At 21.8% G+C, this 19,046-nt stretch overlaps 1 pseudogene; it reads left to right on the top strand.

Annotated features, from left to right (window-relative positions):
* Positions 1-1,718, top strand: part of LOC126991507 (alkylglycerol monooxygenase-like) — a 4,029-nt pseudogene extending 2,311 nt beyond the window's left edge.
* The last annotated feature ends 17,328 nt before the right edge of the window (positions 1,719-19,046 follow it).

The raw sequence follows: 19,046 nt of genomic DNA, 5'->3' as shown, positions 1-19,046 counted from the left end.
GGAGGCGGTGGCTGAGTCGTCAAAGTAACGGCCTGTGTCAGGGAGGAGGACGTTCAATCTCGCCTGGTGCCACCAAGCTGGGATTTTTCAGCCGCTGCCGAGTGGCTTAAAACTACCCACATGCTGTCCAGAAGACCACCTATCAACCCGGACTCTAGATTCTAGGATCAAAGATGAGCTCTGGGAGGGCAGCATGAGCCAATGCAAGATGGCGCCACTATAAACACTCGCCTGCGCCAGAACGGCTGGGCTGACCATCAGGACCTACTGGAAAGAAGCCTTGACCGACCATCAGGATCCACTGGAAGAAGCCTACCAAGCAATAGGCTGCAATAAAATATATATATATATATATATATATATATATATATATATATATATATATATATATATATATCTATGCTTTCCTTCACATAAATGTTCTCCATTGAATACTTAGGTGTAAGGTAAAGTACCTGATACACCTGAGATGTTTCTGCTGGTAAACAACCCACAATCTGGCAGTGGTGCCGAGCTGCCTTGTTGTTTGAGCATCAGCGCTGCCTCGCTCCATGCTCCAGGTAGACTATTCACCTTTCCTCCCCGTCACTCCGCGGGTTTGTCCACAGTTCTTCTACTTTGGCGAGGTGTTCCGCAAGGCTCGCAGCATGTCTACTTGGACAGACTCTCTGAAGGCAGTGTTCTATGGACCCGGCTGGACCCCAGGGTCTCCGCGCCTGGGGGACCCTGCCAAGTTTCCTGACGTTACAGCTCCCAGAACAAAGTATGACCCTCAGATTCCCCGTTGGCAGCTACTGTACGTCGGTTCGCACCTGGTTGTAACAGCCTTGCTACAGCAACATCTTCTCACTCAGTTCTCGGTAAGACAGCAAGAATGAAGCACTTAAAGAAGGTGCCGATGATTGAAATCCTCTGAGACCCTTACTGAAGTATTCTTGTTATGTAAAAAATAACATTAGATTGTGATTCTAAAAGTACAATAACCATAATAAGAATAAAACATTACAACAACAATAATAACAACCACCACCAACAACAACAATAACAACAACCGCAACAACAACAACAACAACGACGACGACGAAGACAACAATACGAGCAACACCTCGCCCGCTAGTAACAACAGCAGCACCGCACTGACAATCTTCATCTCTCTGAACCAACAAGTCCAAGCCTTTCCCTCTTATCACCAGACTGCCTCCTGGGTGAGCGTGATGGTGTTCCTGGTCTTCATCACCTGTTCTGTGGGCGTGGTGACCGCCATGATGGACGGCTGGCGGTGGGCGGGACCAGCAGAAGCTGTCCGCTGCATCGTCTTCCTACTCTACGCTCGTTCCTTATTTGTTACGCACGTTCCTGCTCTGGACGCCGCCCTCACCCTCTTCTTCAGCCTGTGTGCATTCTTCTGGACGAGTCACAGCTTGGCTCACGGATACGCCGCCGCCAAGACTCAGAAAATACAATGATTACTGTAATGTTGGTCTAATTACTCTGATATGAAGAATCTGTTCACCAGTTTTCTCATGACTTGATTCTATCGTCTCCATTCGAATTGTTAAAATCACAGTAATAACTATATGACTACAGTAAAATATTTCCTTTGAATTTTACGACATATCCTGAGGGCTGAAAACTTTGTATTCAATGAATCAATTGATTAATTGGGAAAATCTTCTGTTGCTAACTTTTTTTTTTTGGTTGTTTGTTTACTTACTCATCTGCTTCATTGTTTTTTTACCCCCCAAAATTATTCTTATAATAAATTTGAATTTGGGTAAATAATAAAATGAAATAAAAATATATCAATATATTAGTCATAACCTTCTGTAACAACTTACATTGTGTACCGTTGTTACGAGTCACAAGTCGGTATACAACGATTTGCAATGAGTTATTGTCAGTTGTCGGGCTCGGCTGAAGTTTTCGGGAACCCACATCCGATACGTAGGTGTGAAAGGACGGGATGGCGGCACACAGGGGCTATACGAGGCAAGTGGCAAACCATGGCAGCATCTGAGGACGAGTTAATCATGCCAACTTGCCTCCCCATTCATAAATCTATACAACCTCATTCGAAATTTCCAACCATATTTGCATCTGCTACGGACCTATTTCATTTAATCTATTCATTTACTACTCTATTCGTGAACCAGTTCTCGAACCTGTATTAATACAATTCGAACTCATGGCCAGATGTCCACACAGCTTCTTTCGATATAGGCACTTTGCTAAAATCGCCCTTACTAATCCCCTACCACATTTAAATTCTTCATTTAAATTCCCACGCAGTCAGTTATTCCAAGGAATGTAAATTAAACTTCATAAATCTTTCTCAGTGCAGAAAGTTTTTATGTAATTTTGATAATTATTTATAAGACTGATTCAAGAGAGTCTACAGTTTACCACTGCGCCTCCGTGGATCAGTGGGTAGCGTGCCTGGCTACCACTCCGCGGGCCCGGGTTCGAATCCCGGCCCGGGCAGTCGGCGTGCAGCTCACCCAGCTGTTTATCTTCCATTTCGGACTGGTCAGTAAATGGGTATCTGGGGAAACCTGGGGAAGGTAAAATGCGGCAATCCCGGGGTAATAGGCGCACCTGACAATCACCAAATGTGGGGTACAAACTTGGCGGCGGGACTTTTTTGGCAGCCATAGCCGGTAACGGGCTAAAGAGTAGCCTATCCAGATATTTTGTTTTTATTTATTAATGATCCACGAGACATCCTAGAGTTAAATCAAAGTATGTGCTTATCTTTGTATTCATTCATACACACACTGGTAATATTTCTGTGGTGTCTGATTCACTTGTTTGAGTGAAATTCTATTGTGAAAAAGTCACATATTCGTGTCACTAGTAAAAATGAAACTAGTAATGAAAGTTTTGCCACCATGAAATATACACAAATAGATAAATATGAAAGCTCACTTAGTCACAATAAGTGACATCACCTGCTTTGCGCAGTAAAAATATGCTATTTGTGGTATCTGACACCCGCAAAATGGCGTATAGGCTGACTCTGGCCAGCGGGCAACAGCCTCAACGTTGCCAGATTGTCGTTCTCAGCCGATTATATTTCCCGATTTAGTACCCGTAAACTGTCTTCTGGGCTCCAATAACGAAACTAATTTATAGTTATCGTTAAAAGAGTTAGATCCTGATGTTTCTTGGCAATAGTTAGGCGTCAGAAACCGGTAAATACTGTGCTCTGAGTACGATGACCTGGCAACGGTGGCTATACGTATTTTCATATTATTGTTCTGTTGTTTATTCAATGTTCTGTTCAAGAAAAAGAATACCCATAACCCATAATTTTAGTTAGTTTTTGGTTATAAGGATTCTTTACGAAATACAATTATAACATTACCTTCTACTAGTTAGGAAACGTACTGAATCCTGGATCGGCTACGGTGATGTTAGGTGCGCCTATTAGACCTTACCACAGGCTCAAAGGGCCAACGGTTCGGAAGTGAGCACCGCAGCCACGCGCAGCTATAGCGTATGCACCCACCTTTGGCTGCCTTACATTCTTTTTGTAGCAAGGGGACTAAAAATAAGCAGCATAAAAGGTGCCTAACCAGTGCTAGGGATGACTTAAGGATAATTTCTGAGCTATAAAATATATATGCAAGATACACATTAAGTTTATGTAAATGTGTATAAAATATATAAAGCAAAAAAGAAATAGTATAATGTAAAATCGTATCAAAATAAATACAGAGAATATCAACAAATAATGTAAATTTAAATAATGAAAAGAAAGATGCAAATTCCAGCATAAATAGCGTGCATTTTTTCTGAAAATATATATGCACCAAATACACATAAAATATTTAAATTCAATGATGAAACAAATATACAAAAGAAACATAAACCATGGGCAAAATTGTATTGAAGGATGTATCAAGGCGCAGCAAACGAAATAATTGTTTCAAAATATATATACGAATACTCGTAAAAAATAACGTAGATTTCTTTACAGAAATATATATACAAAATACGTATGAAACTATGTAAATGCATATGAAAATAATATATACAAAATACATATTAAGTAATGTGAATTCGTGTCAGGAAATAAATAAACAAAATATCATGAAAAAGAATGTGTATTTGTATGAAAATAAATAATAGATAATAAATTTGTATGGAAAATATATGCCAGATGCACATTAAATAATGTAAATATGTATAGTAAAAATATACAAAAAAACAAATAGAAATAATGTAAAATCATATTAAAATAAATACAGAATATTAATAAAATAATGTAAATTTGTATGAAAATAAAGATGCAAAATTCCCATCAAATAAGCGCACATTTCTTATAAAATATATATATGCAAAATACACATAAAAATATTTAAATTTCTATTGGAAATAAATATACAAAATGCGCATACAATAAAATTAGCTTCTATTGAGAAATATGCAAAATACTACATAAAACAAATATAAATTTGTTTCCAAAATATTATACGAATACTCATAAAATAACGTAGATTTCTATAAAAAGCCTATATATAGAAAATACACATAAAATTAAGTAAATACGTATAAAAAACGTAAATAAAATAATAACATAAAATAGTATAATTCGAATCAAATAAATAAACAAAATACCAATAAAAGAATGTGTATTGTAGTAGATATAAATGTATAAAATACACATACTAAATAAACATAAAATAAAAGGTAAATTTATGTGAAATATATATACAAATACACATATAAATAATCAGTAAATTTATATGAAAAATATATATACAAAATACACATAAAATGCCATTAATTTGTATAAAATTATATTCAAAATAAATATTAAATAATGTAAAATGTGTATAAAAAATATATATACAAAGTACATATAAAATAATACAAATTTAATTTATTCTATATGTATTTTTTGTATATGTATTTTCTATAAAAAAATGCTTTTATTTTTATGAGCATTTTGCATCTTTTATTTTCCATACAAATTTACATTATTTTATTGATATTCTGTGTATTTATTTTGATAGAATTTTACATTATTCATATGTATATTTTGTATATATATTTCATACAAATGAACGTTATTTTATGTGAATTTGTTTTCATTTCCTTCAAATTTACATTGTTTTATGTGTAACATTTTGTACATGTGTATTTAAATGCAGCACCTAACTAATTATATATGTAGCTATCCTGTATCTTATTTTCTATACAAATCGAAATTAATTTGTGTATTTTAGTATATATTTTTTTTATTCAAATTTTTCGTAATTTATGTGTATTTTGTATATTTATTTTCCTACATATATACGTTCTTTTATCGGAATTTTGTTTATTTATTTTGATACGAATTTTTGCATTTTGTATATTTATTTTAATACAAATTCAAATATTTTATGTGTATTTTGGTATATATAATTTTTCAACAAATGCGTTATTTTATAGGTATTTTGCATCTTAGTTTTCATACAAATGTACATTATTTTATTAATATTCTGTGTATATATTTTATGTGTGTTTTGTATATGTATTTCATTACAAATTTGCCTAAATTTATGTGTATTTTGCATATCTATTTTCAAACAAATTTAAGTTATTTTTTATGTATTTTTGTATATATTTTTTTTATAAATTTTATAAATTTTAGTTATTTTATTTGTATTTTGTATATATATTTTCCTACAAATATACATTCTTTTATTGGAATTTTGTGTATTTAATTTTTTACGAATTTACATTATTTTATGTGTATTTTGTATATATATTTTTCTACGTATTTAAATTATTTTATGTGTATTTTATATATACATTTTCATAAAAATCTACGTTATTTTATTGTGTGTATTCGTATATATTTTGATACAAATTTTATACAAATTCATGTTATTTTATGAGTATTTGTATATATATTTTCATACAAATTTATATTGTTTTATGTGTATTCTTACATATATTTTATTACAAATTTACCTTATTTTATGTTTATTTTGTATATTTATTTCATTCAATTTTAAATTATTTAATGTGTATTTTTGTATTTGTATTTAGGTTATTTTATGTGTGTTTTCTTTATATATTTTCATCCAATACTTCATTATTTTATTGTTATTTTCTTAATTTATCTCGATACGAATTTAGATTATTTCATAGGTATTTTGTATACATATTTTTATACTCATTTTACATTATCTAATGTGTGTTTTATATATATATTTTTATGCAAACTAGTAGTTTATGTGCATTTTTGTGTACATATATTTTTATAGAAACTTAGAACGTTATTTTATGTGTATTTTGTATATGTTTTCTCATACAAATTTACATTATTTAATTAGTTTTTTGTTTATCTATTTTGATACGAATGACTAGATTATTTGTGCATTTTGAAAAATTTTTTTTTATACGTATTTTCATTACTTAATGTGTATTTTGTTTATATATTTTTTTTTACAAATTTACGTTATTATATGTGTATTTGTAAAAATATTTTGAAACGAATTTACTTTATTTTATGTATTTGAATATATATTTCAATTCAAATTTAGCTTTATTTTGTGTGTGTATTTTGTATATCTATTTTCACTTAAATTTAATTACTTCTAACCATATTTTTGTATATAGTTTTATACAAATTTACGTTATTTATGTGCATTTTGTATATTTATATTTATACAAATACAGATTCTCCTATTGGTATTTTTGTTTATTTATATTTTATACGAATTTACATTATTTTATGTGTATTTTGTATACATTTTTGATAAGTCTTTACTTAATTTTATTTGTATTGTGTATATATATATTTATAGAAATCTACGTTATTTTATTTGTATTCGCATATATATTTTGAAACAAATTTACATTGTTTTATATGTATTTTGCATATCTATCTCAATAAAAATTTACCTTATTGTATGTGCATTTGTATTTGCATTTGTATTAAAATAAATATATAAAAACCCATACAAAAGTGAAATTTCTTGACCATTAAATATATATACAAAATACATAAAAATAAAAATTTGTTTCAAAATATATATATACACATATTTAACTTAGTGTATAAAAAAGCTCTCTATATGAAATGGTTACATAAAAATGAAGTAAATTCGTTATAAAAAATACATAATATAAATTGTATCAAAATAAATAAACAAAATGTAAAAATGAAATAATAACATATTACCTATATAATTAAGTTAAATTCATGTTTTAATACATGTACAAAATAAACATAAAATTATATTCAAATTTGTATGAAATGAAAACAAACACACATAAAATAACATTACATTTGTATAAAATATATATACAAAATACATAGAATAATAATGTAAAAACCGTATCAAAATAAGTACACAGAATATCAATAAAATAATTTAAATTTGTGTAGAAAATAAAAGTGCAAAATACCCATAAAATAAAAGCATATTAAAAAAAATACATATACAAAATACACATAGAATAATTAAATTTGTATTAAAATTAATATACAAAATGCACATACAATAAGGTAAATTTGTATTGAAAAAACCGCAAAATACACATAAAACAAGTGTAAATTTGTTTCAAAATATATATACGAATACACATAAAATAACGTTGATTTCTATTGAATATATATACAAAACACATGAAATAATGTAAATACGTATAAAATATATATATATACAAAATACACATTAAATAATATAAATTGTAAAATAAATAAGCAAAATATCAATAAAAGAATGTGTGTTGTATGCAAATAGATTTTCAAAATACACATAAAATAACCTAAATTTGTGAAACTATATACAAAATACACAAAAATATTTAAAATTTGTATGAAATAAATATTCAAATACACATAAAATTAGGTAAATTTGTGTTGAAATACATATATAAAATACACTATAAAATAATGTAAATTTGAATGAAAATACATAAACAAATACACTTAAAATAACGTAAATTTGTATAAAAAAAAATATACAAAACACAAATAAAATAATGTAAAATGGTATCAAAATAAATACACAGAATATTAATAAAATAATGTAAATATGTATGAAAATAATGAGGCAAAATACCCATAAAATAACATTTTTTATTTATAAAAATATATATACCAAAATACACATAAAAAATTAAATTTGTATTAAAATAAATATATAAAAAACACATACAATAAGGTAAATTTGTATTGAAATAGATATGCAAAATACATATAAAACAATGTAAATTTGTTTTAAAATATGTATACGAATACATATAAAATAACGTAGATTTCTATAAAAATATATATACAAAATACACATAAAATGAAGTAAATACGTATACAAAAATGTACAAAATACACATAAAATAATGTAAATTCGTATCAAAAAAAATAAACAAAATACCAATAAAAGAATGTGTATTTGTATAAATATAAATATACAAAATACACATAAAATAACGTAAATTTATATAAAACTATATACAAAAATACACAGAAGTAATTAAATTTGTATGAAAATAGATATACAAAATAAGGTAAACTCGTATCAAATTCAATAAACAAAATTCAGATAAAAGAACGTATATTTGTAGAAAAATAAATATACAAAATGCACATAAAATAACGAAAATTTGTATGAAAATATATACAAAAATAAACAAAAATAATTTCAATTTGGTTGAAAATAGATATACAAAATACACATATAATTAGTTAAATTTGTCTTTAAATACATGTACAAAATACACATAAAATAATGTAAATTTGTAAGTAATTAAAACAAATACACATAAAATAATGTACAGTTGTATAAAATATATAAAAAAAATACACATAGAATAATGTAACATCGTATCAAAATAAATACACAGAATATGAATAAAATAACGTAAATTTGTATGAAAATAAAGGTGCAAAATACCCATAAAATTAAGCATATTTTTATAAAAATACATATACAAAAATACACATTCAATAATTAAATTTGTATTAAAAGTAATATACAAAATGCACATACAATAAGGTAATTATTTTTTTAAAATATGCAAAATACACATAAGACAATGTAAATTTGTTTCAAAATATATATACGAATACACATAAAATAACGTAGATTTCTATAGAAATATATATACAAAATGCACTTGAAATGCTGTAAATACGTATAAAAATATATATACAAAATAGACATTAAATAATGTAAATTCGTGTCAAAATAAATAAACAAAATATCAATTAAAGAATGTGTATTTGTATGAAAATACATATACAAAATACAAATAAAATAACGTAAATTTGAATAAAACTATGTAAATTTGTATGAAAATATATAAACAAATACACATAAAATAACGTAAATTTGAATAAAATATATATACAAAATATACATTAAATAATGTAAATATGTATAAAATATATATACAAAATACACATAGGATAATGTTAAATCGTATCAAAATAAATAAAGAGAATATCAATTAAATAATGAAAATTTGTATGAAAATAAAGATGCAAAATACCCATATAATAACGCATATTTGCATAAAAATATATATACAAAAATACACATGAAATAATTAAATTTATATTGAAATAAATATACAAAGTAAATTTGTATTGAAATAGATATGTAAAATACACATCAATAATGTAAATTTGTATGAAAATATATATACGAATACACATAAAATAGAGTAAATTTCTATGAAAATATACACTGAAAATACACATAAAAGTATGTAAATAGTAATAAATATATATACCAAATACACCTAAAATAATGTAAATTCGTATCAAAATAAATAAACAAAATTCCGATGAAAGAACGTATAATTGTAGGAAAATAAATATACAAAATATACATAAAATAACGAAAATTTGTATAAAAATTTATACAAAAAACAAACAAAAATAATTTCAATTTGTTTGAAAATAGATATACAAAATACACATATAATTAGTTAAATTTGTCTTTAAATATATGTACAAAATACATAAAATATTATGTAAATTTTTATGTGCATTTTTGTACATATATTTTTATAGAAACTTAAAACGTTATTTTATGTGTATTTTGTATATGTTTTCTCATACAAATTTATATTATTTAATTAGTTTTTTGTTTATTTATTTTGATACGAATGACTTGATTATTTGTGTATTTTGTAAATATTTTTTTATACGTATTTACATTACTTAATGTGTATTTTGTTTATATATTTTTTTACAAATTTACGTTATTATATGTGTATTTGTTAAAAATATTTTGAAACGAATTTACTTTATTTTATGTATTTTGTATATATATTTCAATTCAAATTTAGCTTATTTTGTGTGTATTTTGTATATCTATTTTCATACAAATTTAATTACTACTGTGTATTTTTGTATATAGTTTTATACAAATTTACGTTATTTTATGTGCATTTTGCATATTTATATTTATACAAATACACATTCTCTTATTGGTATTTTGTTTATTTATATTTATACGAATTTACATTATTTTATGTGTATTTTGTATACATTTCTGATAAGTATTTACTTAATTTTATTTGTATTGTGTATATATATATATATTTATAGAAATCTACGTTATTTTATTTGTATTCGTATATATATTTTGAAACAAATTTACATTGTTTTATATGTATTTTGCATATCTATCTCAATAAAAATTTACCTTATTGTATGTGCATTTTGTATATTTATTTTAATACAAATTCAAATATTTTATGTGTATTTTGGTATGTATAATTTTATAAGAAATGCGTTATTTTATAGGTATTTTGCATCTTAGTTTTCATACAAATGTACATTATTTTATTAATATTCTGTGTATATATTTTGATACGATTTTATATTATACTATTTGTGTTTTGTATATATATATTTTTTATACATATTTTCATTATTTAATGTGTATTTTTTATATATATTTAATACAAATTAACGTTATTTTAAGGGTATTTGTTTATATAATTTCATTCAAATTTACATTATTTTAAGTGTATTTTGTATATGTATTTAAATAGAAATTTACCTAATTTTATGTGTATTTTGTATATTTATTTTCATGCAAATTTAAATTATTTTTGTGTTTTTTTGTATATACATATAGAGTAAATTTCTATGAAAATATATATTCAAAATACATATAAAATTATGTAAAGAAAAATTTAATATAAAAAATATATATATATATATATATATATATATATATATATATATATATATATATATATATATCTATATATATATATATATATATATATATATATATATATATATATATATATATATATATATATATATATATATATATATATATATATATATATATATATATATATATATAAATATATATATATATATTGAAAATTCATTGTCAAATATTGCACATAATTCCGAAAAAGTATTTATAGGAAAATAAATATACAAAATACACATAAAATTACGAAAATTTGAATAAAAATATATACTAAAATACACAAAATTAATTTCGATTTGTATGAAAATAGATATACATAATACACATATAATTAGTTAAATTTGCATTTAAATACATGTCCAAAATACACATAAAATAATGTAAATTTGTATGAAATGAAAACAAATTCACATAAAATAGCGTTCATTTGTATGAAATATATATACAAAATATACATAGAATAATGTAAAATCGTATCAAAATAAATACACAGAATATCAATAAAATAATGTAAATTTGTATGAAAATAAAGATGCAAAATACTCATAAAATAAAGCATTTTTTTGTGAAAATACATACACAAAAATACACATAGAATAATTAAATTTGTATTATTTTATATGTACTTTGTATATATATTTTTATACGCATTTACATTATTTAATATTTATTTTGAATATATAATTTATACAAATTCATAGTATTTATGTGTATTTGTATATATATTTTCATATAAATTTACATTATTTTATGTGTATTTTGTACATATATTTCATTACAAATTTACCTTATTTATATTTATTTTGTATGTGTATTTTGTACATATATATTTATACAAATACACATTCTTTTATTTGTATTTTGTTTATTTATTTTAATTCAATTTACATTATTTTATGTGTATTTGTAGACATTTTTTTATACGTGTTTACTTAATTTTATGTGTATTTTGTATATATATTTTTATAGAAATCTACGTTTTTTTATGTGTATTCGTATATCTTTTGAAAAAATTTACATTGTTTTATATGTATTTTTGCATATCTCTTTTAATACAAATTTACCTTATTGTATGTGCATTTTGTATATTTATTTCAATACAAATCTAAATATTTTATGTGTATTTTGCTATATATATTTTTATAAGAAATGCGCTATTTGATGGGAATTTTGCATCTTTATTTTCATACAAATTTACATTATTTAATTAATATTCGGTGTATTTATTTTGATACGATTTTACATTATTCTATTTGTTTTTTGTATATAATTTTTTTTACATATTTACATTATTTACTGTGTATCTTGGAAATATATTTTATACAAATTTATTATCTATTATCTATTTTCATACAAATACACATTCTTTTCATGATATTTTGTTTATTTATTTTGACACGAATTAACATTACTTAATAGGTATTTTGTATATATATTTTTATACGTATTTACATAATTTCATGTGTATTTTGTATATATATTTCTATAGAAATCTACTTTATTTTATGTGTATTCGTATATATATTTTGAAACAAATTTACATTGTTTTATATGGATTTTTGAATATCTCTTTCAATACAAATTTACCTTACTGTATATGCATTTTGTATATTTATTTCAATACAAATTTAAATATTTTATGTGTATTTTGGTATATATATATTTTTTTTAAATGCGATAATTTTTGGGAATTTTGCATCTTTATTTTCATACAAATTTACATTTTTTTATTGATATTCTGTGTATTTATTTTGAAACGATTTTACATTATTCTACTTGTTTTTTGTATATATTTTTTTATACACATTTACATTATTTAATGTGTATCTTGCATATATATTTTATACAAATTTACGTTATTTTAAGTGTATTTGTTTATATATTTTCATTCAAATTTACATTATTTGATGTGTATTTTGTATATGTATTTCAATACAAATTTACCTAATTTTATGTGTATTTTGTATATTTCTTTTCAAACAAATTTAAATTATTTGTGTGTTTTTTGTATATAGTTTTATACAAATTTAGGTTATTTTATGTACGCATTTATATTATTTAGTGTGTGTTTTGTATATATATTTTTATGCAAATTTACTTTATTTTATGTGCATTTTTGTACATATATTTTTATAGAAATTTGCGTTATTTGTATATGTTTTCTCATACAAATTTACATTATTTTATTGCTATTTTGTTTATTTATTTTGATACGAATTACATGATTATATGTGTATTTTGTACATATTTTTTATACGTATTTACATTACTTAATGTGTATTTTGTTTATATATTTTTAAACAAATCTACGTTATTATGTGTATTTGTATAAATATTTTGATACAGATTTACATTATTTTATGTATTTTGTATGTACATTTCAATTCAAATTTACCTTATCTTAGCTGTATTTTGTATATATATTTTCATACAAATTTAATTACTTCTGTGTATTTTTGTATATAGTTTTATACAAATTTACGATATTTTTTGTGTATTTTGTATATTTATATTTATACAAATTCACATTCTTTTACTGGTATTTTTTTATTTTTTATTTTGAAACGATTTTTATGTGTATTTTGTATCCATTTTTTTTATACGTATTTACTTCATTTTATGTGTATTTTGTATATATTTTTATAGAAATCTACGTTATTTTATGTGTATTCGTATATATATTTTGAAACAAATTTACATTGTTTTATATGTATTTTTGAATATCTCTTTCAATACAAATTTACCTTACTGTATATGCATTTTGTATATTTATTTCAATACAAATTTAAATATTTTATGTGTATTTTGGTATATATATTTTTATAAAAAATGCGATATTTTTTGGAAATTTTGTATCTTTATTTTCATGCAAATTTACATTATTTTATTGATATTCTGTGTATTTATTTTTATACGATTTTACATTATTCTATTTGTTTTTTTTATATATTTTTTATACACATTTACGTTATTTAATGTGTATCTTGCATATATATTTATACAAATTTAAGCTATTTTAAGTGTGTTTGTTTATATATTTTCATTTAAATTTCCGTTATTTGATGTGTTTTTTGTATATGTATTTCAATACAAATTTACCTAATTTTACGTGTATTTTGTATATTTCTTTTCATTCAAATTTAAATTTTTTTTGTGTATTTTTGTATGCAATAAGGTAAATTTATATTGAAATAGATATGCAAAATACATATAAAACAATGTAAAATTTGTTTCAAAATATATATACGAATACACATAAAATAACGTAGATTTCTATAAAAATATATATACAAAATACACATAAAATGAAGTAAATACGTATAAAAAAAATGTATACAAAATACACATAAAATAATATAAATTCGTATCAAAATAAATAAACAAAATACCAATAAAAAAATGTGTATTTGTATAAAAATAAATATACAAAATACACATAAAATATCGTAAATTTATATAAAACTATATACAAAAATACACAAAAGTAGTTAAATTTGTATGAAAATAGATATACAAAATATACATAAAATAAACTAAATTTGTGTATTTTTGTATATACTTTTATATCAATTTACGTTATTTTATGTGTATTTTGTATATTTATATTTATACAAATACACATTCTTTTATTAGTATTTTGTTTATTTATTTCGATACGAGTTTACATTATTTTATGTGTAATTTGTACACATTTTTTTATACGTATTTACTTCATTTTATGTGTATTTTGTATATATATCTTTATAGAAATATGCGTTATTTTATGTGTATTCGTATATATATTTTGAAACAAATTTACATTGTTTTATATATATTTTGCATATCTATTTCAATACAAATTTATTTTATTGTGTGTGCATATCGTATATTTATTTTAATACAAATTCAAATATTTTATGTGTGTTTTGGTATATATATTTTTATAAAAAATGCGCTATTTTTGGGGTATTTTGCATCTTAATTTTCAGACAAATTTACATTATTTTATTAATATTCTGTTTATTTATTTTGATACGATTTTACATTATTCTATTTGTGTTTTGTATATATTTTTGTAAACAGATTTACATTATTTAATGTGATTTTATATATATATTTTATACAAATTTACGTTAATTTAAACGTATATGTATATATATTTTAATTCAAATTTACACTATTTGATGTGTATTTTGTAAATGTATTTAAATACATTGTTTATATATTTTCAAACAGAATTACATTATTTTATGAGTGTTTTGTATATGTATTTCAATCCAAATTTGCCTAATTTTATGTGTATTTTGCCTATCTATTTTCAAACAAATTTAAATTATTTTTGCGTATTTTTGTATAAATTTTTATACAAATTTTAGTTATTTTATTTGTATTTTGTATATATATTTTCCTACATATATACATTCTATTATTGCAATTTTGTTTATTTATTTTGATACGAATTTCCATTACTTTATGTGTATTTTGTACATATATGTTTCTACGTATTTACATTTATGTTATTTTATGTGTATTTGAATACATATTTTCATACAAATTTAAATTATTTTATGTGTATTTTTACATATATTTCATTACAAATTTACCTTATTTTATGTTTGTTTCATATATTCATTTCATGCAATTTTAAATTATTTTATGTGTATATTTGTATTTGTATTTAGGTTATTTTATTTGTATTTTCTATATACATTTTCATCCAAAACTACATTATTTTATTGGTATTTTGTTAATTTAATTCGATACGAATTTAGATTATTTCAAAGGTATTTTTTATACATTTTTTTATACGCATTTACATTATTTAATGTGTGTTTTGTATATATATTTTGATGCAAATTTACTTTATTTGATGTGCATATTTGTGTTTTGTATATATTTTTTTATACATATTTACATTATTTAATATGTATTTTGTATATATATTTGATACAAATTTACGTTATTTTAAGTGTATATGTTTATATATTTTCATTCAAATTTCCATTATTTTATGTATATTTTGTATATGTATTTCAATACAAATTTACCTAATTTTATGTGTATTTTGAATATTTATTTTCATACAAATTTAAATTATTTTTGTGTATTTTTGTATATAGTTTTATACAAACTTCGGTTATTTTATGAGTATTTTGTATATCTATTTTCATACAAATACACATTCTTTAATTAATATTTTGTTTATTTATTTTGACGCGAATTTAAATTATTTAATGTGTATTTTGTATATATATTTTTATACGTATTTACATCATTTCATGTGTATTTTGTATATATATTTCTATAGAAATCTACGTTATTTTATGTGTATTCGTATATAAATTTTTAAACAAATTTACACTTTTTTGTGTATTTTGCATATTTTTTCAATACAAATTTACTTTATTGTACAAAATACACACAGAATAATGTCAATTCGTATCAAAATGAATTAGCAGAATATCAATAAAATAATGTAAATTGGTATGAAAATAGAGATACAAAATACCCATTAAATAAAGCATATGTTTATAAAAATACTGAGACAAAAATACACATCGAATAATTAAATTTGTATTAAAATTAATATTCAAAATGCGTATATAATAAGGTAAATTTGGATTGAAAAAATATACAACATACACGTTTACTCATATAAATTTATATTATTTTATTGGTATTTTGTTTATTTATTTTGATACGAGTTACATGATTATCTGTGTATTTTGTACATATTTTTTTACACGTATTTACATTATTTAATGTGTATTTTGTTTATATATTTTTATACGAATTTACCTTATTATATGTGTATTTGAATAAATATTTTGATACAAATTTACTTTATTTCATGTATTTTGTATATTATTTCAATTCAAATTTAGCTTATTTTATCTGTATTTTGTATATCTATTTTCATACGAATTTAATTACTTCTGTGTATTTTTGTATATATTTTTATACAAATTTACGTTATTTTATGTGTATTTTGTATATTTATATTTATACAAATACACATTCTTTTATTGGTATTTTGTTTATTTATTTTGATACGAATTTACATTATTTTATGTGTATTTTGTATACATTTTTTATGCGTATTTACTTCATTTTATGTGTATTTTGTATATATATTTTTATACAAATCTACGTTATTTTATGTGTATTCGTATATATATTTTGAAATAAATTTACATTGTTTTATATGTGTTTTGCATATCTATTTCAATACAGATTTACCTTATTGTATGTGAATTTTGTATATTTATTTTAATACAAATAATTTTTTTATATGTATTTTTGTATATATATTTTTATAAAAAAAATGTGTTATTTTATGGGTATTTTGGTTCTTAATTTTTATACAAATTTACATTATTTTATTAATATTCTGTGTATTTATTTTGATACGATTTTACATTATTCTATTTCTGTTTTGTATTAATTTTTTATACAAATTTACGTTATTTTAAGTGTATTTGTTTATGTATTTTCATTCAAATTTACATTATTTTATGTGCATTTTGTATATGTATTTCTATACAAATTTACCTAATTTTATGTGTATCTTGTATATTTATTTTCATACAAATTTAAATTATTTTTGTGTATTTTTGTATATAGTTTTATACAAATTTATGTTATCTTATGTGTATTTTGTATATTTATTTTCATACAAATACACATTCTTTTATTGATATTTTGTTTATTTATTTTGACATAATTTACATTATTTTATATATATATATATATATATATATATATATATATATATATATATATATATATATATATATATATATATATATATATATATATATATATATATATATATATATATATATAAATTTATAATTATAAATTTTGTATATTTATTAAAAAATCGTTAATTTATGGGTATTTTGCATCTTTATTTTCATACAAATTTACATTATTTTATTTACATTCTGTGTATATATTATGATACGACTTTACATTATTCTATTTGTGTTTTGTATATATATTTTTATACATATTTATATTATTTATTGAGTATTTTGTATATATATTTTATACAAATTTACGTTAATTTAAGTGTATTTGTTTATATATTCTCATTCACATTTAAATTATTTTATGTGTATTTTGCATATGTATTTCTATACAAATTTACCTAATTTTATGTGTATTTTGTATTTTTATTTTCATACAAATGAGATTTATTTTTGTGAATTTTTATATATAGTTTTATACAAATTTATGTTATTTTATGTGTATTTTGTATATGTATTTTCAGACAAATACACATTCTTTTATTGATATTTTCCTTATTTATTTTGACACGAATTTACATTATTTAATGTGTATTTTGTATATATATTTTTATACGTATTTACATCATTTCATGTGTATTTTGTATATATATTTCTATAGAAATCTACGTTATTTTATGTGTAATCGTATATATATTTTGAAACAAATCTACATTATTTTATGTGTTTTTTGTATATATATTTCATTACAAATTTGCCTTATTTTATGTTTATTTTTATATCTATTTTCAATCAAATTCAAATCATTTATTGTGCATATATTTATTTGTATTTACGTTATTTTACGTGTATTTTCTATATATATTTTCATTCAAAATTACATTATTTTATCGGTATTTTGTTCATTTATTTCGATACAAATTTACATTATTTTATTGATATTCTGTGTATTTATTTTGATACGATTTTACATTATTCTATTTGTTTTTCGTATATATTTTTTTATACACATTTACATTATTTAATGTTTATCTTGCATATATATTTTATACAAATTTACGTTATTTTAAGTGTGTTTGCTTATATATATTCATTCAAATTTACATTATTTGATGTGTATTTTGTATATGTA

The sequence above is a fragment of the Eriocheir sinensis genome, unplaced genomic scaffold (genome assembly GCF_024679095.1).
Source record: "Eriocheir sinensis breed Jianghai 21 unplaced genomic scaffold, ASM2467909v1 Scaffold294, whole genome shotgun sequence".
Classification (NCBI taxonomy): Eukaryota; Metazoa; Arthropoda; class Malacostraca; order Decapoda; family Varunidae; genus Eriocheir; species Eriocheir sinensis.
Note: the sequence above shows the minus strand (reverse complement) of the source record. Positions and strands in the feature narration are given on the sequence as shown.